The sequence below is a fragment of the Hippopotamus amphibius genome, chromosome 6 (genome assembly GCF_030028045.1).
Source record: "Hippopotamus amphibius kiboko isolate mHipAmp2 chromosome 6, mHipAmp2.hap2, whole genome shotgun sequence".
NCBI classification, from domain to species: Eukaryota; Metazoa; Chordata; class Mammalia; order Artiodactyla; family Hippopotamidae; genus Hippopotamus; species Hippopotamus amphibius.
This window is the reverse complement of record NC_080191.1, coordinates 131,940,385-131,961,878: the sequence shown is the minus strand read 5'-3', so window position 1 is coordinate 131,961,878 and position 21,494 is coordinate 131,940,385. Positions and strand designations below refer to the sequence as shown.

At 36.2% G+C, this 21,494-nt stretch overlaps 1 non-coding gene across 1 annotated transcript; it reads right to left on the bottom strand.

Annotated features, from left to right (window-relative positions):
- Positions 1–9,385: 9,385 nt before the first annotated feature.
- Positions 9,386–9,492, bottom strand: LOC130856166 (U6 spliceosomal RNA). Its single transcript, XR_009054462.1, has one exon. It is a non-coding gene; the product is annotated as a U6 spliceosomal RNA (small nuclear RNA).
- Positions 9,493–21,494: the final 12,002 nt, after the last annotated feature.

The window sequence follows — 21,494 nt, the reverse complement described above, 5'->3', positions numbered from 1 at the left end:
AAAAGCTTTGGAATTAATTGCAGACATCTGCCAATTTCTTTGTCCTTTAGCAGGGGAGATTATCACTAAACCTCTGTCATTCGTTTTGTTATCACATTCTGCCCCCCCACTGTGTTCCACTGCTCACTCATCAGAGCACGTATATTACCCTCTTATTGCCCAGAGGTGGAAAATGATATGGAATCAAATCAAACCCAAGGAAATAAGAACCCTGAAGTTTTAATGATATAACTGGTTTTAGCATGTTAAATTCTCTGGTTCATTAATAAAAACCTTGCACTTGCTGCTACTATTCTAAAGCCTATAAATATTGGAAAAGAGCAAATACTTCTCAAAAATATCAATATTTCAAAATAAATTATTTATGAAGTAGCCAATGATATTAAACCACAAAAAATGGAATGAGAGAGAAGTTACTGGACAAAAATAAGTCACAGTGGAACTATTCTGGCCAACTGGTTTGGGCCAAACTCAGAGAAAAGCACTAACAAGGTAATTTTATAAAGAGGAATGATGACCCGGACGATTCCTGGGTGTTTGTTTCTACCAATAAAACCTTCTAGAATAAAGTCACATGATAGATGGTGTCCAATGGGAGACTGTAGCTACAAAGAGGGTGGGACAGAAGGCCACATTTTGGTCTTTGGTAGCATCCCCCCCCCCATCCTCCTATACAACTTCATAACCACATTCAGCCCCTCTTGACTCCATTTCATTGTCACTATTTCTGTGTCTCTAGGCAATATATTTTCTTTTCTCAGTGAAGAATAAAACTGTATGAGCGGCTTTGTTTTCAGATGGTCAATGTTATTAACCATGTGTTTCTATATGCTGAGTGCTTAAGGTGAAGTGATTGTGTGGATTACTTATTTATTTATTTTTTTTAAGAACTTTTATTGAGATACAGTTAACATACAATAAACTGCATATATTTAGAGTGTACAATCTGGTATTTTTTTTTCTTATTAGTAATGTATGTATGGCAATCCCAATATCCCAATTCATTCCCCCCCAACCCTCTCCACTTTCCCCACTTGGTGTCCATATGTTTGTTCTCTATATCTGTGTCTCTATTTCTACCTTGCCAACCGGTTGATTTGTACCATTTTTCTGTGTTCCATATATATGTGTTAATATATGATATTTGCTTTTCTCTTTCTGACTCACTTCACTCTGAATGACAGTCTCTAGGGTCATCCATGTCTCTACAAATGTCCCAGTTTCATTGCTTTTTACAGCTGAGTAATATTCCATTGTATATATGTACCACATCTTCTTTATCCATTCATCTGTTGATGGACATTTAGGTTGTAGAAGAGTGTTCTTCCTATATTTTCCTCTAGGAGTTTTATAGTGTCTGGCCTTACATTTATGTCTTTAATTCATTTTGAGTTTATTTTTGTGTAAGGTGTTAAGGAGTGTTCTCATTTCATTCTTTTACATGTAACTGTCCAGTTTTACCAGCACCACTTATTGAAGAGGCTGCCTTTTCTCCATTGTATATCCTTGCCTCCTTTGTCATAGATTAGTTGACCATAGTTTATCTCTGGGCTTTCTATCCTGTTCCATTCTATCCTGTTCCATAGATCTATATTTCTGTTTTTGTGCCAGTACCATACTGTCTTGATCACTGTAGCTTTGTAGTATAGTTTGAAGTCAGGAAGCCTGATTCCACCAACTCCATCTTTCTTTCTCAAGATTGCTTTGGCTATTCGGGGTCTTTTGCATTTCCGTACAAATGGTAAAATTTCTTGTTCTAGTTCTGTGAAAAATGCCATTGGTAATTTGATTGGGATTGCATTGAATCTGTAAATTGCTTTGGGTATTATAGTCATTTTCACAATGTTGATTCTTCCAATTCAAGAACATGGTATATCTCTCCATTGATTGTGTGGATTATTGATTAGTGAAAGAAAGATCAAATGAGCTAATTGAGTGGTACTTGGAAAATCTGCCAGGACCTGCCTCCATGGAGTAGCATAAAAAGCCAAAAGCTGATAAGAGCTCATAAGTATACATAAGTCCAGGACTAACAATTTGACATATATGATGACAGTGGGTGGAAAAAACCAAAAGGACTGAGCCAAGAGGGAAAGTAATGTTACTGTTAAGTATATATCATGCACAGATACTTCATTCAGGAAAAAACTGTACCAGAGGACACTCTGTGGTTATTAGAAGTGTGTCTTTGTAGAATCATATGAGTCTTAGGAGGATGATGAGCTGATTGTGAGAGGGGAATATGAGCCAAGTTTTGTGACAGAGTTCCAGGAAGGGAAATTTGTTAATGCTTTCTGGGAAGATAGAGAGGGTTCAGAATGGAAAATGTTTCTTAAAGGAGAAAGGGGAGGGCTTGAAAAGGAAAAGTTGAGTGACAACTTCACCTCCCTGGTCTACAGAAATTACAATTGCTGACCTCAGAGTACCAGAGGAAGCAAAACGCAGACTTACAGTCTGGAGAAGCAAGTGTGAGGCTCAGAATGTTTAGGAGAATTATGGGCCAAAGAGTCTGGAAAGCTGAGAGAATGAGAGTCAGGGAGTCCATTCAGCCATCAGTTATCCATGTCCTTGGTTATTCCATGCCGCAATCTTCTTGTTACCTACCCCGTCCTTGCTTACCCTGCTCCATCAGTGGTTAATTAGCTCACACAGACCTTCATATACATCAGTCCCCTGCCATTTCTGTGCCATTCCTGGAGGCATGAGCACCTTTGCCAGGGTTGCCTATGGTCCTTCCTGCCCTAACACTTACTCAATCACTCCTCTCTCAAGTCAGGTTACTTTCTGTTGCCATTGCACCAAAGGGCACCAGACATGTTTGGTCTGAAGAGTCATCAAAGTCATATCTCACCCCTTCTTTTTGCCACCCCAGTTCTGCCATATTTTTTCAGATAACTGCTAATCCTCTTAAAAGTTGTCCTAGGTAGTGAACAGCATAATCTGAATGGGTTTTGGCTGTGCTCCAGGTGCAAGGGAGACATAAGTTGGCAAACTGCTTGAAATGGGAGTAGAGGGGGAGATAGGAAGAAAAATAGTAAATTAACATCATGAAATATTATTTAGCTTCATATTTATTTTTTGCATGTCAGATAGTCCAATAAGAACCACAATTTATGTTTGCCTAAATCATCACAATTACTCAAGCATCACTGGGCTGACAACCCAATGACTTACTTCCTTTTCAAATGCCAATGTTAAATATACTTTACAAACTTGAGTAGGTGATTGTTACTGATTGCAATAAGCATTGCTTTAAAACTGCTGTAAATTGAAACATGTCATGAGATTCAAAAGAAAAGGAAGAAAAAACTTGTTGTAGGGTTCCTCCAGGATTTATTGTACTTCATGCAACTTAGAGGTCTCTAGTGGTGATGAATTTAAACCATTGGCCCATATTACATATTTTTAAATAGTGTGCAGCTCCCTGAATAACTTAACCTCAAATTTGTTTCCTTTCAGTTATATGATAGCTCAAAATTTCAAAATCTTTTTGTTGAGTTTACATCTTATGCTTCAAGATGTTTTGGCTGGGTGACTTGAGGAGTTTTTTCTGTGAACCAGCATGTTGAAATTTTAAAGGAAAAGAAAGGAATAAAGAATGCCATTCTCGCTTCCTTAGAATACACCAAAGTGGGATTTGATTCATTTTCTTTGTTAATTTTAACTATGTCATGAAGTTGTCTTTTTTTAATAAAAGCTCTACTCCAGTTAAGAGCTTCATATCTATTGAGAATGTGAAATCTTACTAAGATACGCAAAAAGATATGTTGAAGAATGTTTACCAAAATTGTTTACAATAATAGAGCTGAAAATAATTTAAATGTCATCTTGAAGAAGAAACAAATAAAATGTTATATGGCAGGGATAGAATACAAGTTAACATAATTAGCAAAACGTATCATCATGAACAAATTTCAAAAACATGTTTGAGTTATAAATTAAGCTGAGATGTAACATAATACCATTTATGCAAATTACAAATACCATACTATTCATGGACATATACGTGTGTGTATACATATATTTATAAATATACATTATGTATTATATATGTGTGTGATACATATATACACATGTGTGAGGTATGTATCACACACATAGACAGATAGTTATTATATATGTAGAATAACTAATTATATATATACCCCATGTGATATATGTCACATAATAATACACAATGTATATTTTATACAAACATATACACATACACCTTTTTTATGTGTACATATATGTATACTTAGAAGAACCCATATGAAATGCATAAAAGTATTTACCTGTGGAGAGAAAAGATAGAAATTGGATTAGAAGTGTGAACCTAAGAGGGAATTAATAAAATTAAAAATTAAATTAAATATGGGCAATGCATAGACTCCTTCAAGTCAGATGTCAAATTCAAATATCACCTTTCTTAATGAGGCTTACTTCGTCCACTCCAACTCCTGATTCCCTTAATTTGCTTTCATTACTCTTTTCTTATAGCATCTAATATGATGATGAGTTAGAATCTTGGTAGAAAGCAAAATATCTCAGATGACAGAAACAAAATATCTCAAGAGACTTTAATGAAAGGACTGATTGTGGAATTGTGGTCAAAGTTAAGAGAACTGACAAGCAATACAGAGACACCTATAGACCTGAAGAAGGAGCGGAGGGAGGAAATGGTGTTATTGGAATCCAGAGAGAGCTGGAGCCTTGCAAGAGGAAGACACCCAAGAGGAGGTGTAGCTGGGCAGGGACACAGCCTCTGCCAGAAATGCATCCCAAAGCAGGGAGGAAGTGGGGAAGAAGTAATCCAACATATACCTCACATTGGCCCAAGTCAACCAGAAGTCAACTGTCAAGGGAGCCTGGGTGCTGTTCCTGGGGCAGAGAATAGATTTGGGGAGGGAGGAAAGCAGAGACTAACCAGAATATATCACATATAAATACATATATTTAATAAATACAAAATAAATAAATAATATGTTTATATTAAACATTTATTATCTGTCTCTCCATTCTAGAATATAAGTTCCAAGAGGCAAGGAGCATTGTTTTATTCACTGATGTGTTCCAAGTGTCTAGAAGAGTGCCAAGTATAAATAGGTAATCAATAAAAAATTTTTAAATGAATGGTATGTCACTAATCCAGGATTATGATTAATATACATCTTGAAACCTGAGATATAAGAAGAAAAGATGATTAGCTTTGGGTTAATTAGGGTACCAGAGCATCCTGTGACATCAGAAAATAGTCGTTTTTATAATTATGGGGAGAAATTTCTGGGTTGAATCAATTTCTATCTTTTTTAGTCAAATACAGTACAAATAGAGTTAACAAATTAGCTTAAGATTCCAGATTAATACATCTGTACCTAAATCTTACAACTACAGATATGTGAATAGCTGAGCTTCCTGCATATCTAGATCTTGTCTTCTGCAGACAACCCTATGTAACGAATGATCATTGGAGAAAGTCCCTGCCAATGATTCCAGCAATCACAGTGACTAAATCCAAAAGATTCTCTGTCTTCTCTGAAAGGATAGTGCTGCAGGAAAACACTTCACAATGATTTTCTGTATCTTGAGGTCAGCGAATAATATCCTACCAGTTCACTGGCTGCCTCTTATTTCCCTTCCTTTTTTAGCTAGTCAGCATTCATCTCTAATATTCTTCCAAGCACTGAAGAAGTGGAAACCACCAAGAATTATTTTGGAGGATATCCTCTTATGAAAGATGTCTCTGACATGAATTCCCATCCCAAGGGTAGATGATATCCAAACCCCCTTACAGCATGACCTTGGTGGTTGCTGTTCTAAACACTCAGATACCATGAGAAACAGATTATGCTGCTTGAAGCATGGCTTCACTTAATCTAAACACTCAGATACCATGAGAATCAGATTGTATTGTAATGAAGTATTTTGTCTAGTACCTTAATAAACTCCAGCTCCATGCAGTGGCCTTTATGAGGCGAAATGTGTCCAATGACTTTCAACTCTGGTCCTTAAAGCTTTTAAGTACTAAAATAATTTGCATATTGTCTCATCAGCCCATAGCTGAATGATTTATCCTGAGTAATGGGATCATTTTAGATTGCTCAGGAAAGATGTCAACTTAATCATTGAGGGAATGGCAATGAGCTTGCTATCTGTGGTGGTTTTTTATGGATGGTCTTGGAATTCTTTGACAGTTCTCCCATTGAGAGATGGGGGCTCTTTCTCTTCCTTTGGTCCTGTGTTCTGTGACTGTTTGACAGATAGAGGATGGCAAAATTGACACTGTGCCAGCTTCTGGCTCCAAAGACTTAAGAAACTGGTAGCTCCTATGACCTGCCTTTTGGGCTAGTAGTGGCTCTTCACATCCAGCCACCACCCTCTGAGGAAGCCTACCAGTCACAGGGGAGAGGGCACGTGCACACACTCTAGCTGACAACCCTAGCTGAGGTCCTGGCCACCAGCCAGCATCAACCCCAGACATTTGAGTGAATGAGACTTTGGGTGATTTCAAGTCCCAGCCGTTGAGTCCTTCTACCCTTTCAGCCACCAGAGCTGGCAGTGCATGAGCTCTGTCCAAATTGCAGTCTCGTGAGCAACACGAGTGATGGTTGTTTTTGTCCAGTGATTCTGGGGTAGTTTGTTCCACAGCAAGAGATAATCAGAGCACTATTCCAGATTCTCAATGGCTACAGGAATCTCTCTCGGTATATTGCTCACCTGTGGATATTAGAATTTTGAGTGAGAAAAGTTTTGCTCCGTGTCTTTCAGGATGCAAACTGAAAGAAGCTGTCAATTTCTTTTCAAATTAATAAATTGCAGGTTTGGTTAATTGAAACATTTTGTGAATTAAGATAAAATGAGAGCAAAATTATCTAAAATGTTTTTTCTGAACTATGGAGCTGGCCTAAAGAGAATCTAAGGATTTTTAAGGATCCAGATTTTCAGCCATCCTACAACCATCTTCCTCCTTCTTTCTTTCTTTTTTTTTTTTATAAATTTATTTATTTATTTGTTTTATTGGCTGTGTTGGGTCTTTGTTGCTGTGTGCAGGCTTTCTTTCGTTGCAGTGAGTGGGGAGCTACTCTTCGTTGTGGTGCGTGGGCACCTCATTACCATGGCTTCTCTTGTTGCAGAGCATGGGCTCTAGGCGCGTGGGCTTCAGTAGTTGCAGCACATGGGCTCAATAGTTGTGGCTCACGGGCTCTAAAGCACAGGCTCAATGGTTGTGGCACACAGGCTTAGTTGCTCCATGGCATGTGGGATCTTCCTGGACCAGGGATCAAACCCGTGTCCCCTGCATTGACAGGCAGATTCTTAACCACTGTGCCACCTAGGAAGCCCCCTCCTTTCTCAGAGAGAAAACTTTCATTTACTCATCAGCTCCCTCCACGCATACCTTGGCCTTAGTGCCTGCATAGTTGTGTTAGACAGACTGCCGCTTTAATGACCTTCTGGTTTTCTTCAAGTACCACCACAGTATTTCCTATCTTTCTTCACATCCCACCTCTGAAAAGTACGTTTAACTTATATGCATACAGTGCTGTCTGTTTTGTTAGTTCCCAGTCAGTACTTATTTCCGGCTCAATGCCAAAACTGATTAGCTAAAATCATTGAATTTAGTAAAGATTGTTCATTGCCAGCAAGACTAGGTTTTACTACCATCTTGACATTAGAATATCAAGTATTTACTTAGGTTATGTATCTGCTATCTAGCGTTTTTGTATTTACTTCCTTTTCTTCTCTATTTGTAGCTTTCCTGACTTACAGAAACCAAGAAAATTAAAATAAGGGCTTAATTAATGAAAGCAGATCAAACCATCAAGGTATATAATTTGTTATGACAAGTTCTAACCTCTTTTGCACACGAAATTCTAAAAAAATGAAAGGGAACTGGTAAACATTTCAGTTTTCTGCTAAGTACCTATTGTCCTTGGGAGAAAAAATTGAATATGTGAGTCTATACTGAATTATTTTCTTTCTTGACATTTTTATTTTTATTTTATTTTAAAAATTATTTTATTGAAGTATAGTTGGTTTACAATGTTGTGTTAATTTCTGCTATACAGCAAAATGATTCAGTTATACATATGTATTCTTTTTCATATTCTTTTCCATTATGGTTTTTACACAGTATTGAATATAGTTCCCTGTGCTATACAGTAGGACCTTGTTGTTCATCAATTCTATATATACTAGTTTGCATCTGCTAATTGCAAAATCCCAATTCATCCCTACCCTACCCCACCATTCACCTTGGCAGCCACAAATATGTTCTCTATATCTGTGAGTCTGTTTCTGCTTTGTAGATAAGTTCATTTGTGTTATATTTTAGATTCCACATATAAGTGATATCATGTAGTATTTGTCTTTCTCTATCTGATTTACTTCACTTAGTATGATAATCTCTAGGTCCATCCATGTTGCTAAAAATGGCATTATTTCATTCTTTTTTATGTCTGAGTAGTATTCCTTTGTGTGTGTGTGTGTGTGTGTGTGTGTGTGTGTGTATATATATATATATATACACCATGTCTGTATCCATTTATCTGTTGATGGTCATTTAGGTTGTTTCCATGTCTTGGCTATTGTCAATAATGTTGCTATGAACATAGAGGGGGGTGTATGTGTCATTTCAAATTATAGTTTTGTCCAGATATATGCCCAGGAGTGGGATTGCAGGATCATATAGTGGAATTGCAGTAGATCATATCTATTTTTAATTTTTCAAGGAACCTCTATGCTATTTTCCATAGTGGCTCCACCAGTTTACATTCCCACCAACAGAGTAGGAGGGTTCTCTTTTCTTCACACCCTCTCCAGCATTTGTTATTTGTAGACTTTTTAATGATGCCCATTCTGACTGGTGTGAGTTGGTACCTCGTTGTAGTTTTGATTTGCATTTCTCTAATAATTAGCAATGATGAGTATCTTTTCATGTGCCTATTGGCCATCTGTATGTTTTCTTTGGAGAAATATCTGTTTAGGTCTTCTGCTCATTTTTTGATTGGGTTATTTGTTTTTTCATTTTTGAGTTGTATGAGCTGTTTGTATATTTTGGAAATTAAGCCCTTGTCAGTCACATCATTTGCAAATATTTTCTCCCAGTCTGTAAGCTGTCTTTTCTTTTTGTTTATGATTTCCTTTGCTGTGCAAATCTTATAAGCTTGATTAAGTCCCATTTGTTTATTTTTGCTTTTGTTTCTATTGACTTAGGAGACTGACCTAAGAAAACATTGGTATGATTTATAACCAAGAATGTTTTGCCTATGTTCTCCTTTAGGAGCTTTATGGTGTCATGTCATATATTTAAGTCTTTAAGCCATTTTGAGTTTATTTTTGTGCATGGTGTGAAGATGTGTTCTAACTTCATTGATTTACATGTGGCAGCCCAACTTTCCCAACACCAAAAAATATGGTACACTTCACAAATTTGCGTGTTATCCTTGCACAGGGGCCATGCCAATCTTCTCTGTATCATTCCAGTTTTAGTGTATGTGCTGCCGAAGAGAGCACAGCATTTATAGTTTTAGATGTTTGTAATGTTACTAAATTTAAAAACATATCAATTAAAGTCAATTATGTAAATAATTTTCATGCTATATTCTTTTCTAAAATTTTGTTTTCTCTTTTAAAAAAAACTCAAAAACATATTTTAGAAAGTCCAAACAATAAAAAGCATGATTTTAACAGAAAAAGTTCTTCTGATCCACAAAGTCCCACCTCCCCCATGAAATATTTTCCAATTTGTTATTCTTATTCCTACCTGGTGCCCAGGAAAACACCTGCCAAATTTGATCTTCACTGTGGGAAAATTCATGAATCATTTTTACATCACCTCTTTGACATTCCCTAATAAAACAGACATGACAATTAGAATCAATCTGAAGTTTATTTTAGAATTACATACTTTGTAATCCATAAAGCTGTGTCATCTCTGAAGGTGGAATTGAATCTTGTCTCTTTCCTAGTGTAAAAGTCAACAGAATGATTTTTTTTCATATTTGTTTTGCAGTAAGCTTCAGAAAAATTTAAAATATAAATTGTATCTTCATATTCATTATCTTAAATTGTCTAAAGAATTTATTTCAAAGAAATGAGCATGGTTATTTTACCTGATAAAATGAGGCCTCAAAAATTTAAGCAAATCTTCAAAGTATGTAAATAAAAAGTAGAAATGGCAAGAACCCATAGCTTCATTACTCTCCTAAGACTGCACTGTGGAGCTGACAGCGATTAACTAAAAGTTATCATTGGAGAATTCAGGTAACTGCAGTGTAAATAACATTGCTCCCATTCTGTCTGTTGCAATTAAATGCTGCTTGTTATTCACAGAGTAAAATCTGTGCACCATTGAACTCTTTTCCCAAAGAGATAAGAGACAAATTGAAGGATCACCTAAATTCACATTTTGTCACAAATAACTTCCATGGTAATTTAACTCATAAACTTATATTTCAGGTTTTCCCATAGATGAAATGGAAAAGAAAAAAATTTTTTTACCAGAATGACATTTTTATCACAACTGAAACTTGATGTGATTGCTATAATCTTATCAGCTCTTAGAACATCTCTTAAAGGAACAGAGGCCTTATCCTTAGTTAAGACTGTTTGCCAACCCTTGCAGGGGAAAACACTGGACCATGATGTATTGTACTTGTTTGCTTACCAAGCTTTTATTGAGTGCCTATTATATGACAGACACTGTTATGGGCACTGTGGAAACAGCAGGGAACAAACTAGATCTAGCCTCAGCTCTCATTGGAGCTTACTTTTTAAAAATTTTTCTATTAATTTTATCTATCTATCTATCTATCTATCTATCTATCTATCTATCTATCTATCATCTTTTTGCTGCGTTGGGTCTTCATTGCTGCACGGGCTTTCTCTAGTTGCAGCAAGTGGGGGCTACTCTTTGTTGGGGTGCACGGGCTTGTCATGGCAGTGGCTTCTCTTGTTGTGGAGCACGGGCTCTAGGCATGCAGGCTTCAGTAGTTGTGGCACATGGGCTCAGTAGTTGTGGCTTGTGGCCTCTAGAGCACAGGCTCAGTAGTTGTGGCGCACGGCCTTAGTTTGCTCTGCATTATATGGGATATTCCCAGCCCAGGGATAGAACCTGTGTCCCCTGCATTGACAGGCAGGTTCTTAACCACTGCGCCACCTGGGAAGCCCCTCTCATGGAGCTTATATCCCAGTGCAGTGAAGCAGATAGTGGACACCCAAATCAACAAACATGATAATCATAGACAGTAAGATAATTATGGATATGAATAAATATGGATAGTCAGAAAATAGGGTGATGACATAGGGAGGGGAGGACTTGGATGTGGATAGATTGGGGAAGGCCTCTCTGGAAGTGAAAGCAGAATCATGTTCTGGAGGAGGGTGAGCCCTAGCCCTGAAAAGAATAGTGGGGAGCACACTGGCAGAGCTAATCCAGATTTTATATTGGACACATGTATGTTCCATAATCATCACAGAGCCCACATCTTTAAATATGAGTGCTTTGTTTTCTCTCTATTTTCCAGAAACTAGTTTTCTTTGCCAACTATCTCATTTTCAGTCAGCGATCCTCTAATTCACTTACAGAGAACAGAAAGAGTTGATCAATATACTGGTGGCAGCCAGGCTGCCCTTGTTTGCTGGTTAGCTCAGGGATGAATTTGGTTACTGAAAATTAACTTTCCCTAGTAAAAAAGCATAAAGGAACTACAGAGGAAATTATTGGCAGGATAGACTTTCTGGCTACTGTTACAGAAGAAACTGATCAGGTTGGGACTCAAGAGAAAGATAATCTAAATCAGAGACAGAATTAGGATGTCAAAAGAACATTATCTAGGTTATTAACAAAGACCATATAATAAGGTGTTTTAGAATAATCTTAGTCCCGTAATACAAGTTACTCTATCATATATATTTGTAGTTATATTTACATGTATTATGTGAAATTAATAATTGTTAATATACAAATGAAATTGTCATTAAGAAACCTGTACACAGTTCATACATGGGGTTGATTCAGGGTTTTTTCTTTTTTAAATTTATTTTCTTTATTTCATATAAAGTATAAGTCATATCTTAAAGCTTTATGCTAAAAAATTCAATTTAAAAATTTTTAGATGGATTTGGTACTATTGTGAGCCCAATATTCCATAGATCCCACCATTCATGATGCTAAATTTGACCTCTGCTTAAGTTATGAAATTCTGAATATAATCTGTATGATTACTAAGGAATTTTTAAAATTCTAGTTCTCCATCTTGCCTGACCTAGTATTTTCATCAGGGTTTGTGAAAGTTTTGTTTCTAATATATTATTGCTTCTATGTATATATTAATTGTCCTTCTTTTTTTCTTTCCTTTCACAAATACATCTCTTTTATCATCTCTCCCTAGAATAACAAAGCTGCATCGTTTCTTCCAGGGAACCTTCCTAGACCACCTGGTTGGGCTAAGTGTCCCATATCTGAGCTCTCTTAGTCCTTTGCACAAGGCCCTTTTCTAGTCCCTTACCAAAGCATATCAAGATAAGGCTGTAAGCACTTCAGAGGCAGGGCCAGAGTATTATGATTCACTGTGTGTATAATGTTCCTGATGCCTTGTAGGAGCTTAGTACGTGATAACTTGAAACAAACTACTTTCACTCAACTAGCAATGCAGTCTCTGTTTCTATGTTCTGAAGAAAATGTATGTTCACTGAGACTTCCTAGAAGAAAACTTAGAAGAATTCCTTTAAAATCATGGAGTGGGGAAAGCCTGTCTTAAGTATGGCTCAAAATTCAGAAGCCAGGAAAGAAAAGATTGATGAGTTTTACACCACACACACACATACACACTTTTACATTACAATAAAATGTCATAAGCAAAAGGTAAATAAGTATTAAAACCCTGGGTAAAATATTTGCATCTCATAATCCAGACAAAAAATGAATTTCCCTAGTTTATGAAACAGTCCTAGACAGTGAAAAGATCAATGAATACAATAGAAAATAGGCAAAACACATGAACAGACAGTTCACAAAACATAAAATTCAAATGGCCCTCAATCTTACCAAAAGATCTTCAAAAAAGAGCATTTACTAATGAAAAGAGAAATATGAAATTCACACTTCAATCTCATTTCTAACCTATCAGGTTGGCAAAAATCCACAAATCTGAGAAAATACTCTACGTCAAGTGGTGGGAAAAAGAGGCTTTCTTATATATTCCTGGTAGAAATGCAAAGTGCTACAACCTCTGTAGAAGGAAAACTGGCAATATTTATTAGATCTGAAGATGTACCTACTTTTGACTCAGTCATCTCACTTATGGAAGTTTATTCCGCAAATATACCTACGCATGTATGGAACCAGTTACATAAATTACAGCACATCCACACGATGGACTATTATGCAACCTCAAGAAAGAATGATGAGGACCTCTAGTGACTGATACAGGATGACCTCGAGGATAGACTGCTAATGAAAAGAGTGGGGTGTGAGTGTAAAGAGTATAAGAGGGAGGAAAGGATTACATACATATATATAGTTAAAGAATCATGGAAAGGCAAACAGGAAGCTAATAGAATCATCTAGAATGAGTAGAGGAAAGAATGAGAAGAAAAGGCTGGAATAAAGGCAAGACTTCTCTGTGCGTACTTTATTGTTTTGACTTGTGAATTATTCATGTAAATGTAACTATTAAAAATTATTTGTTAAAAAAGCACTGCCTTTCCAAAAAGAACAGAGCTGTATTAGTTTTGTGCATACACCTTGTATCTATTTTTATTCAGATAAGATTACAGTTATATATACAGAAATAAGTGTTACAATATATGAATGTGCAAAGGAGAGCTTGATGTAGTGGGCAAAGCATAATTTTAGAAGCAGAGAGATCAGGATTCAAATTATAGCTCTGCCATATAGTTAGGGATTTGATCTTGGTTTCTTTCATTCTTTATTTTCTTCTTCTATGAAACACGGCTAACAACTTGAGCCTTCTAAAGCACTTGTAAGGGTCAGTTGAAAGAAGGTTTGTAAGACTACTAGTACATTACCTAATTCACCATTCACACAGCTAACAGATGCAGAGTCTGGAATTTGACCCAGCTGTCTGCTTTCTAGAAGCTCTCTTCCTTGCATACATTCACATACTGTGACAGTTCTGAATCAGGAATAATTCTCTTCCCTTCTGGTCATCCCAACCACCCCTTGGAAATTTGGCCAAGATCTTACTTCCTCCATGAAGATTTCTTTTCTAGGGATTCTATTTCATTTATGGTTAGTACTATAAACTTTATGAGTTTCATGTTTTATATATTCATTTTTTGTCTCCTAAGAACCCTACATTTTTAAAATTCTTTCCTGCATTTAAAACAATAGCTAAGCACATAATCAATGCTCAATAAAATTTTGTTGGTCTATTTTTGTTTCCATATGTGATAGAAAGCCTAAATATTAAGTAGCAAAGCCTAACCTACGTCTAGAGTAAGAATTGTTTCAGTTTTTGATCTGAACAATCTTTAATTAATACCTTTTTGCAGTCTGCTAAATGCATTTGTCTATATATTTAATTCTTGCAGTTGTTAAGATTATTTTAATGAAAAAATATTGTGCTCAGGAATAAAATAATAATAATAATAATAACAACAAATGCTTACATTTAGAGCACAATGTCATTTAAATATTTTCCATTCTTGTGTTGTATAATATTGTTATGTCAGGTTATATCACCATCAAAACTGACATTTAATTATAAATATGGCAATCTTTCATAATTTTTCACTAGGCTATTCTTTTTTAAGAAATTATTTTTATTTATTTTTTAACAGACTTTATTTTTTAGAGTAATTTTATGTTCACAGAAAAATGGAGTGGAAGATACACAGATTTCCCACATACCCGCTACCCCAAAATAAGATACATAGACTTCCCTATTATAAACACCTTCATCAGAGTTGGTACATTTGTTACAGTTGATGAGCCTATCATACATCGACATATTGTAATCACCCAAAGTCTATAGTTTACATTAGGATTCACTATTGGTTTTGTACATTTTTGTGGTTTCAGACAAATCTATAATGACATGTATCCAGCTTTATAGTACACCACAGAGTATTTTCACTGACCTAAAAATTCTCTGTACTGCTGTTATTCATCCTTCCCTCCTCCTAATTCCTGAAAATCGCTGATCTTTTTATTGTCTCCATGGTTTTGCCTTTTGTAGAAGATCATACAGTTGGAATCATACACTTTGTAGGCTTTTCAGATTGGCTTCTTTCACTTAGTAATACGCATTTAAATGTCTTCCATGGCTTTTCATGGCTTGATAGCTCATTTCTTTTTAGCACTGAATAATATTTCCTTGTCTGGATATACCACAGTTTATTTACCCATTAAGCTACTGGAAGACATCTTGGTTGCTTCCAAGCTTTGGCAATTATGAATAAAGCTGCTGTAGTGCAGGTTTTCATGTGGATGTAAGTTTTCATTTCATTTGAACATATACCAAAGAGTGCAATTGTTGGGTCATACGGTAAAACTGTGTTTAATTTTGTAAGAAATCACCAAACGGCCTTTAAAGTTGCTTTATCATCTTGCATTCCACCAGCAATGAATAAGAGTTCCTGTTACTCCATATGCATTAGTCTTGTTGTTCTCACCAGCATTGTGGTGTTGCTAGTGTTCAGATTTTGGCTATTCTAATAGGTATGGTAGTATCTCGTTGTTGTTGTTGTTTTTAATAAATTTATTTATTTATTTATTGGCTGCGTTGGGGCTTCATTGCTATGTGCGGGCTTTCTCTACTTGTGGCAAGTGGGGGCTACTCTTTGTTGTAGTGTGAGGGCTTCTCATTGCGGTGGCTTCTCTTGCTGCAGAGCACAGGCTCTAGGCTTGCGGGCTTCAGTAGTTGTGGCACAGGGGCTTAGTTGCTCTGCGGCATGTGGGATCTTCCCGGAGCAGGAATCGAACCCGTGTCCCCTGAATTGGCAGGCAGATTCTCAACCACTGCACAACCAGAGAAGTCCCTCAGTTTTTTTTTTAAAGATAGATTGATTGATTTTTAATTTATTTTTGGCTGTGTTAGGTCTTCATTGCTCTGCATGGGCTTTCTGTAGTTGTGGTGAGCGGGGGCTACTCTTCGTTGCAGTGTGTGGACTTCTCATTGTGGTGGCTTCTCCAGTGGAGCATGGGCTCTAGGCATGCAGGCTTCAGTAGTTGCAGCACACAGGCTCAGTAGTTGTGGCACACAGGCTTAGTTGCTCAGCAGCATGTGAAATCTTCCCTGGGCCAGGGATTGAACCCCAGTCCCCTGCATTGGCAGGTAGATTCTTAACCACTGCGGGAAGTACCCCGCATTGTTGTTTTAATTTGCATTTCTCTGATGACATATGATGTGGAGCATCTTTTCATATGTTTATTTGCAACCTGTGTATCTTCTTTGGTGAAGTATCTGTTAGAGTCTTTGGCCCATTTTTTAGTCAGGTTGTTTGTTTTCTTTTGTTGAATTTTAAGATCTTTTTGTATATTTTGGATAACATTCCTTTGTCAGATGTGCCTTTTGCAAATATTTTTCCCCCAGTCTGTGGCTTGTCTTTTTATTCTCTTGACATTTTCTTTCACAGAGCAGAAATTTTTAATTTTAATGAAGTCCAGCTTATCAATTCTTTTTTTCATGGACTATGCCTTTGGTATTCTCTCTAAAAAGTCATTGCCAAACCCAAGATCATCTAGATTTTCTCCTAGTTTTATAGTTTTGCATTTTACATGGGTCTGTGATCCATTTTGAGTAAATTTTGTGAAGCGTGTTAGTCCTGTGTCTAGATACTTTTTTTTTTTCGCATGTAGATGTCCAGCTTTTCCAGCACCATTTGTTGAAAACAGTGTCTTTGCTTCATTGCCTTGCCTTTGCTCCTTTGTCAAAGATCATTTTACTATATTTATGTGGATCTATTTCTGGACTTTCTTTTCTGTTCCATTGATTGATTTGTCTATGCTTTTGCCAACATCACATTGTCTTGATTATTGCATTTGATTACTCTTTAGCATGCATTTATTATGTTTTAGCATTTGTCATTCTAATTTATTGGGAAAAAAAACTTAACCATCTTGCTGAAAATAGCATATTATCAAAACTAAGAGGGGTGCGTAGATCCCTCGTTGACTATGAAATTTCCACATCTTACATGTAGTTTTCAGTCTCACTGTTCCATATTTCTTTTTTAAAATGATTTTTATTGGAGTATAGTTAATTTACAATGCTGTGTTAGTTTCAGGTGTATAGCAAAGTGAATCAGTTATACATGTACATATATCTGCTCTTTTTTAGATTCCTTTCCCACATAGGTCATTACAGGGTACTGAGTAGAGTTCCCTGTGCTATGCAGTAGGTCCTTATTAGTTGATTGGCATTTCAGTACTATCATAACATTTTCCTTCTTACCTTGGAAAAATCTGGGTTTTGTTTCACTTGTTTCTGGTAGCAAAAAATTATAGTTTAATTGAAAAACACCTAAGAAACAATTTAAAATATGAAATTTATACCAATTTTGTGTAAAAAATTATTCATTTTTGTTTGATTGAGGGAGCCCCAAATCAGAGTGAAAACTGACAAATGACCATGGGACCCAGGCCTAAAGTCACACCTCAGAATTCCTTTATTTTCTTCTTTTTAATAATATACTCTCACATTGCAAACGTCCAAATGTCTTGTGTCTTTCAACATGGAAAATTGACAATATCTAGTTTGTCTTTTATATTCAAAGCTAGTTTTTTAAATTAAAATAAAAACTTCCAGGTAATTTAATCTATTAATAAACATAGTAGTTGTGTTTATTAAGTATTTACCATGTTTAGAATTCTGTGCTAAACTTTGCCTTATGTAACTTCGATTAAATTTCATAGCAACATAATACCTAATGAGATAGGTGCCATTATAATCTCCATTTTAGATATTTAATATGCAGAGAGGTTAGAAAGCTTGTTGAACATCTCTGACATTTATGTGTTGGTGATATAGTGGTGAACATAGCTGCCTTCCAAGATCTCTCACATTTAACAACTGATGGAGCAAACCTGGTCAGACTAGCTCTGGGGCCTGCAATCCAGTCACCTAACTACCCTGACTATAAAGGCGTTGCACATATTTTGGGGTTAGAAAAATCAAAATCCTTGTTTTGTGCTTTCAATGGAGGCAATATAGTTATCTTTAGCTTTTGAAATTTCTTATTTGGTACTGAATTTGGTACTTTACAGTGTTTATTTTTCTGTGAACTGAGGGAGAAACTATAGTCAGTTAAAAGTAAAGTCATTGGGACCAATTAGGTAACACATATGTAGTATTTTGACTGATTCAAATTATTTTTTGTTGAAGGCATAGTTAGTATAACAACACTGTAGAAAAATCACTACATTTTACTTAAATTATTAAATAAGGATTTTAATCTACTAAATAAATTAGTGATCCTTCCAGTTATAAAAATTACTGTTTTTTTCAAACAAATAAATTTATGCAAAGGATTGATAAAAGTAAAACGGGAAAGATTTCTATGTAGAATTTGAATATAAACTTTGACATGAACTGCTTTTACTGAAGCAAAATGGAATCTGTCACTTTCCTTTCCCCCAGGTCAATAATATTTCCAGGAACATTTTGAACTTAAATGTCTTTTAAAGTGTATATGTTTTGAAATTATCAGGAATTTGGAACTAAAAATTCTATTTTAAATGTAAATAAGTGTTTTATTATACATATTTTAAAAAAGAAGTTATGGGTAGAGAATAAAGAAACAAGAGATTCTGACCTTTATTGATAGTTAATACTCTTCCAAAAGTAATTCTTATATTAATAAATAAATTAATGAATTGCAAGTTATGCTAGACTTTATATATGTTATACCCACTGTATGTTATGCACATTTCAGTGCAGGAGATATTATGGTTTTCAAGACAGGTAATGTCCCTGCTTTTATGGAACTTATTTTCTATTTGAAGTAGGGGTGTGGGTGTATGTCTGGTATTTATTAATAAACAAATGAATAAGTGTTATGGACTGATTTGTGTTCCCCTAAAATTCATATGTGAAAATCTTAACCTCCAGTAACTAAGAATTTGACTGTATTTGGAGAGAGTCTTTAAAGAGATAATTAAGTTAAAATGAAGTCAGTAGGTTGGGCCCTAACCCAATCTGACTGATGTCTTTATAAGAAGGGAAGAGTAGGACACAGACGTATACAGAAGGAAAACCATGTAAGAAGGCAGCCATTTACAAGCCAAGGATAGAGGCTTCAGAAGAAACCAACCCTACTCACACCTTTACCTCCAACTTCTGGCCCCTAAAATTGTGAGGAAACAAACTTTTGTTGTTTAAGCTCTCCAGTCTATGATACTTTGTTATGGCAGCCCTAGCAATCAAATATACTAAGCAAGTACTACAAGATCAAATAGAATGTGACAGGATAGAGAGCAATGGAGGAGTTACCTTGGATTGGATACCCAGACAGTGTTTCTCTAAGAAGGAGTATTTAAACTGAGATCCCAGTGATGAGAAGGAGTCAGTCATATGATGCTCAGAGAGGAGAGCACCCAGTGAAAAGAACAAACAAAGCAAAGTTTCTACAGTTCGAAGAACCACAAGAAAGCAGGTATGAATTAGATCTAATAGAAAATGATATGAAATGAGGTTGGATTCCAAGCCAACATCAAATGATATAAGGCTTAGACACCAGGGAGAGGAGTTTGGTTTGATTTTAAGTGCAATGGATGGCCATTGAAGGGTGTGAATCATAGAAGTGATATGATTGGATACTCATTTTAAAAAAGATAACACTGGTTGCTGGGTGAACCAGTGGATTTAGGGATCAAGAGCAAATGAAAGGAAGCCAGTTAGATGGCTACCCTGGTCATCCAGGCAAGAGATCAGGTAGCTTGTGCTGTCTGGCTGGTTGTTGTGCAGATGGAAAGGACTGGTTAGAGCAGTGTTGTGTTTTCTAGTCGGAGACCACAGTTCTTACTGCTAGACTGTAATTGTGGTGAGGAAGAGAAGGATCAATAAGTTTTGGCTTAAGTAACTTGACGGTGAAATTGGGGAGGATCAGGAAGAAGTAGTTTGGGGGAAAATCAAGAGTTCTGCTTTGGCTGTCTTATTTTTTAGAGATCTCAGTTTGGCAGCTGGAAATATGAGCCTGAATTTCCGGAGTGTGTCAGGGCTGGTGATAAGAAGTTGGAAGCTGCTAGTATAGAGATGGTATTTATAGCCCATGGCTTGAATGCACTCACCCAGACAGAGTGGGTAATAGAGAAGAGAAAATGTCTTTTCTCACCAAGGGAGACAGTCATCTGGAATGGTCACTGGGGACAGAACTCAGGGTAGGCTTTAATATATTTTTCAAAATAAATGGTACATTTAGGGCTTCTGTGGACAACACATCTGATCTAGGTAGAAGGACAGTGTCTTGTCTGTGGGGATGTACTCTCAGACTCTCACTGAGATACAGCAAAACATCCATTTAAGAAATCAACTTAGGATACTTATCTCTTCATATATATTTTTATTCCAAACACTCTCAATTCACTCAGAACTCTCTGCTTAATGCTTTCCCGCTGCTTCTTGTGCCTATCCCTCACGTGAAATTTCAAGAGATCTTTGAGGAAAATGGAAGTCAGACCTCATAAGTTAACAAATTACATCCTGCCTCCCCTTAATACTATCCAGCCCTCTCAGCTTCCTCCTTTCTGGAGGAGGATAAACAGGGGCTGAAATAAAACAGAGTTACTTACAATGATCCATTGAATTGAGGACAGAAAATAATGATCTATGACTCACATTAGCCCCCTGAAGTTGTCAGAAGATCAAATGAAATTCAGAATGTGGTCTTGACAACACAAGCAGCTTAAGCAAAAGATATTTTTATGACTACAAATTCATCAACTTCATTTGTTCATTTATTCATCCACTCATTCAACATTTATTAAGAACTAACTGTGTTTTAAGTACTCTTTTGCCACCCAGGGTGGTATGGCAACATGACAAAGCCCCAGTCAATCAAATGCTTCTACCTGAAGCAAATGAAGCTGGTGGCTTCCTGCTGAGATGGCTTCTGCAAAAGGACAGTTATTTTGCTTGTTCTTTATGGTTCTCTGATACTATCTTAATTCTTATCAGTGCCCAAATCTTGGTCTCCAGCTTGTCAGTGACTCCATGAGCCATTGCTAAACTTCTTATAAAAAGCTTTTATGCTTAAGAGAACCAAGGTCAATTTCTATCATTTGCAAGCAAGAGTTCTGGTTGCTATATGTCTCATAATTGGCAGACTTTAAAGGGCTACATCAGACTTTCAAAGACTAAATATATATACATTTCAAATGGCTACATATCAAGAATTACTATCCAAGTCTCACGTGAATTGTAGAATGAAGGACAGTTTTCTCCATGAAACCCTTTACTGATTCAAGAATAAGTGGAAGACAAACTCTTCTTAATATCCAATTATTTCTTCAGTTAGCTCTACTTTACTGAATCTTAAAACAGCAAATTATT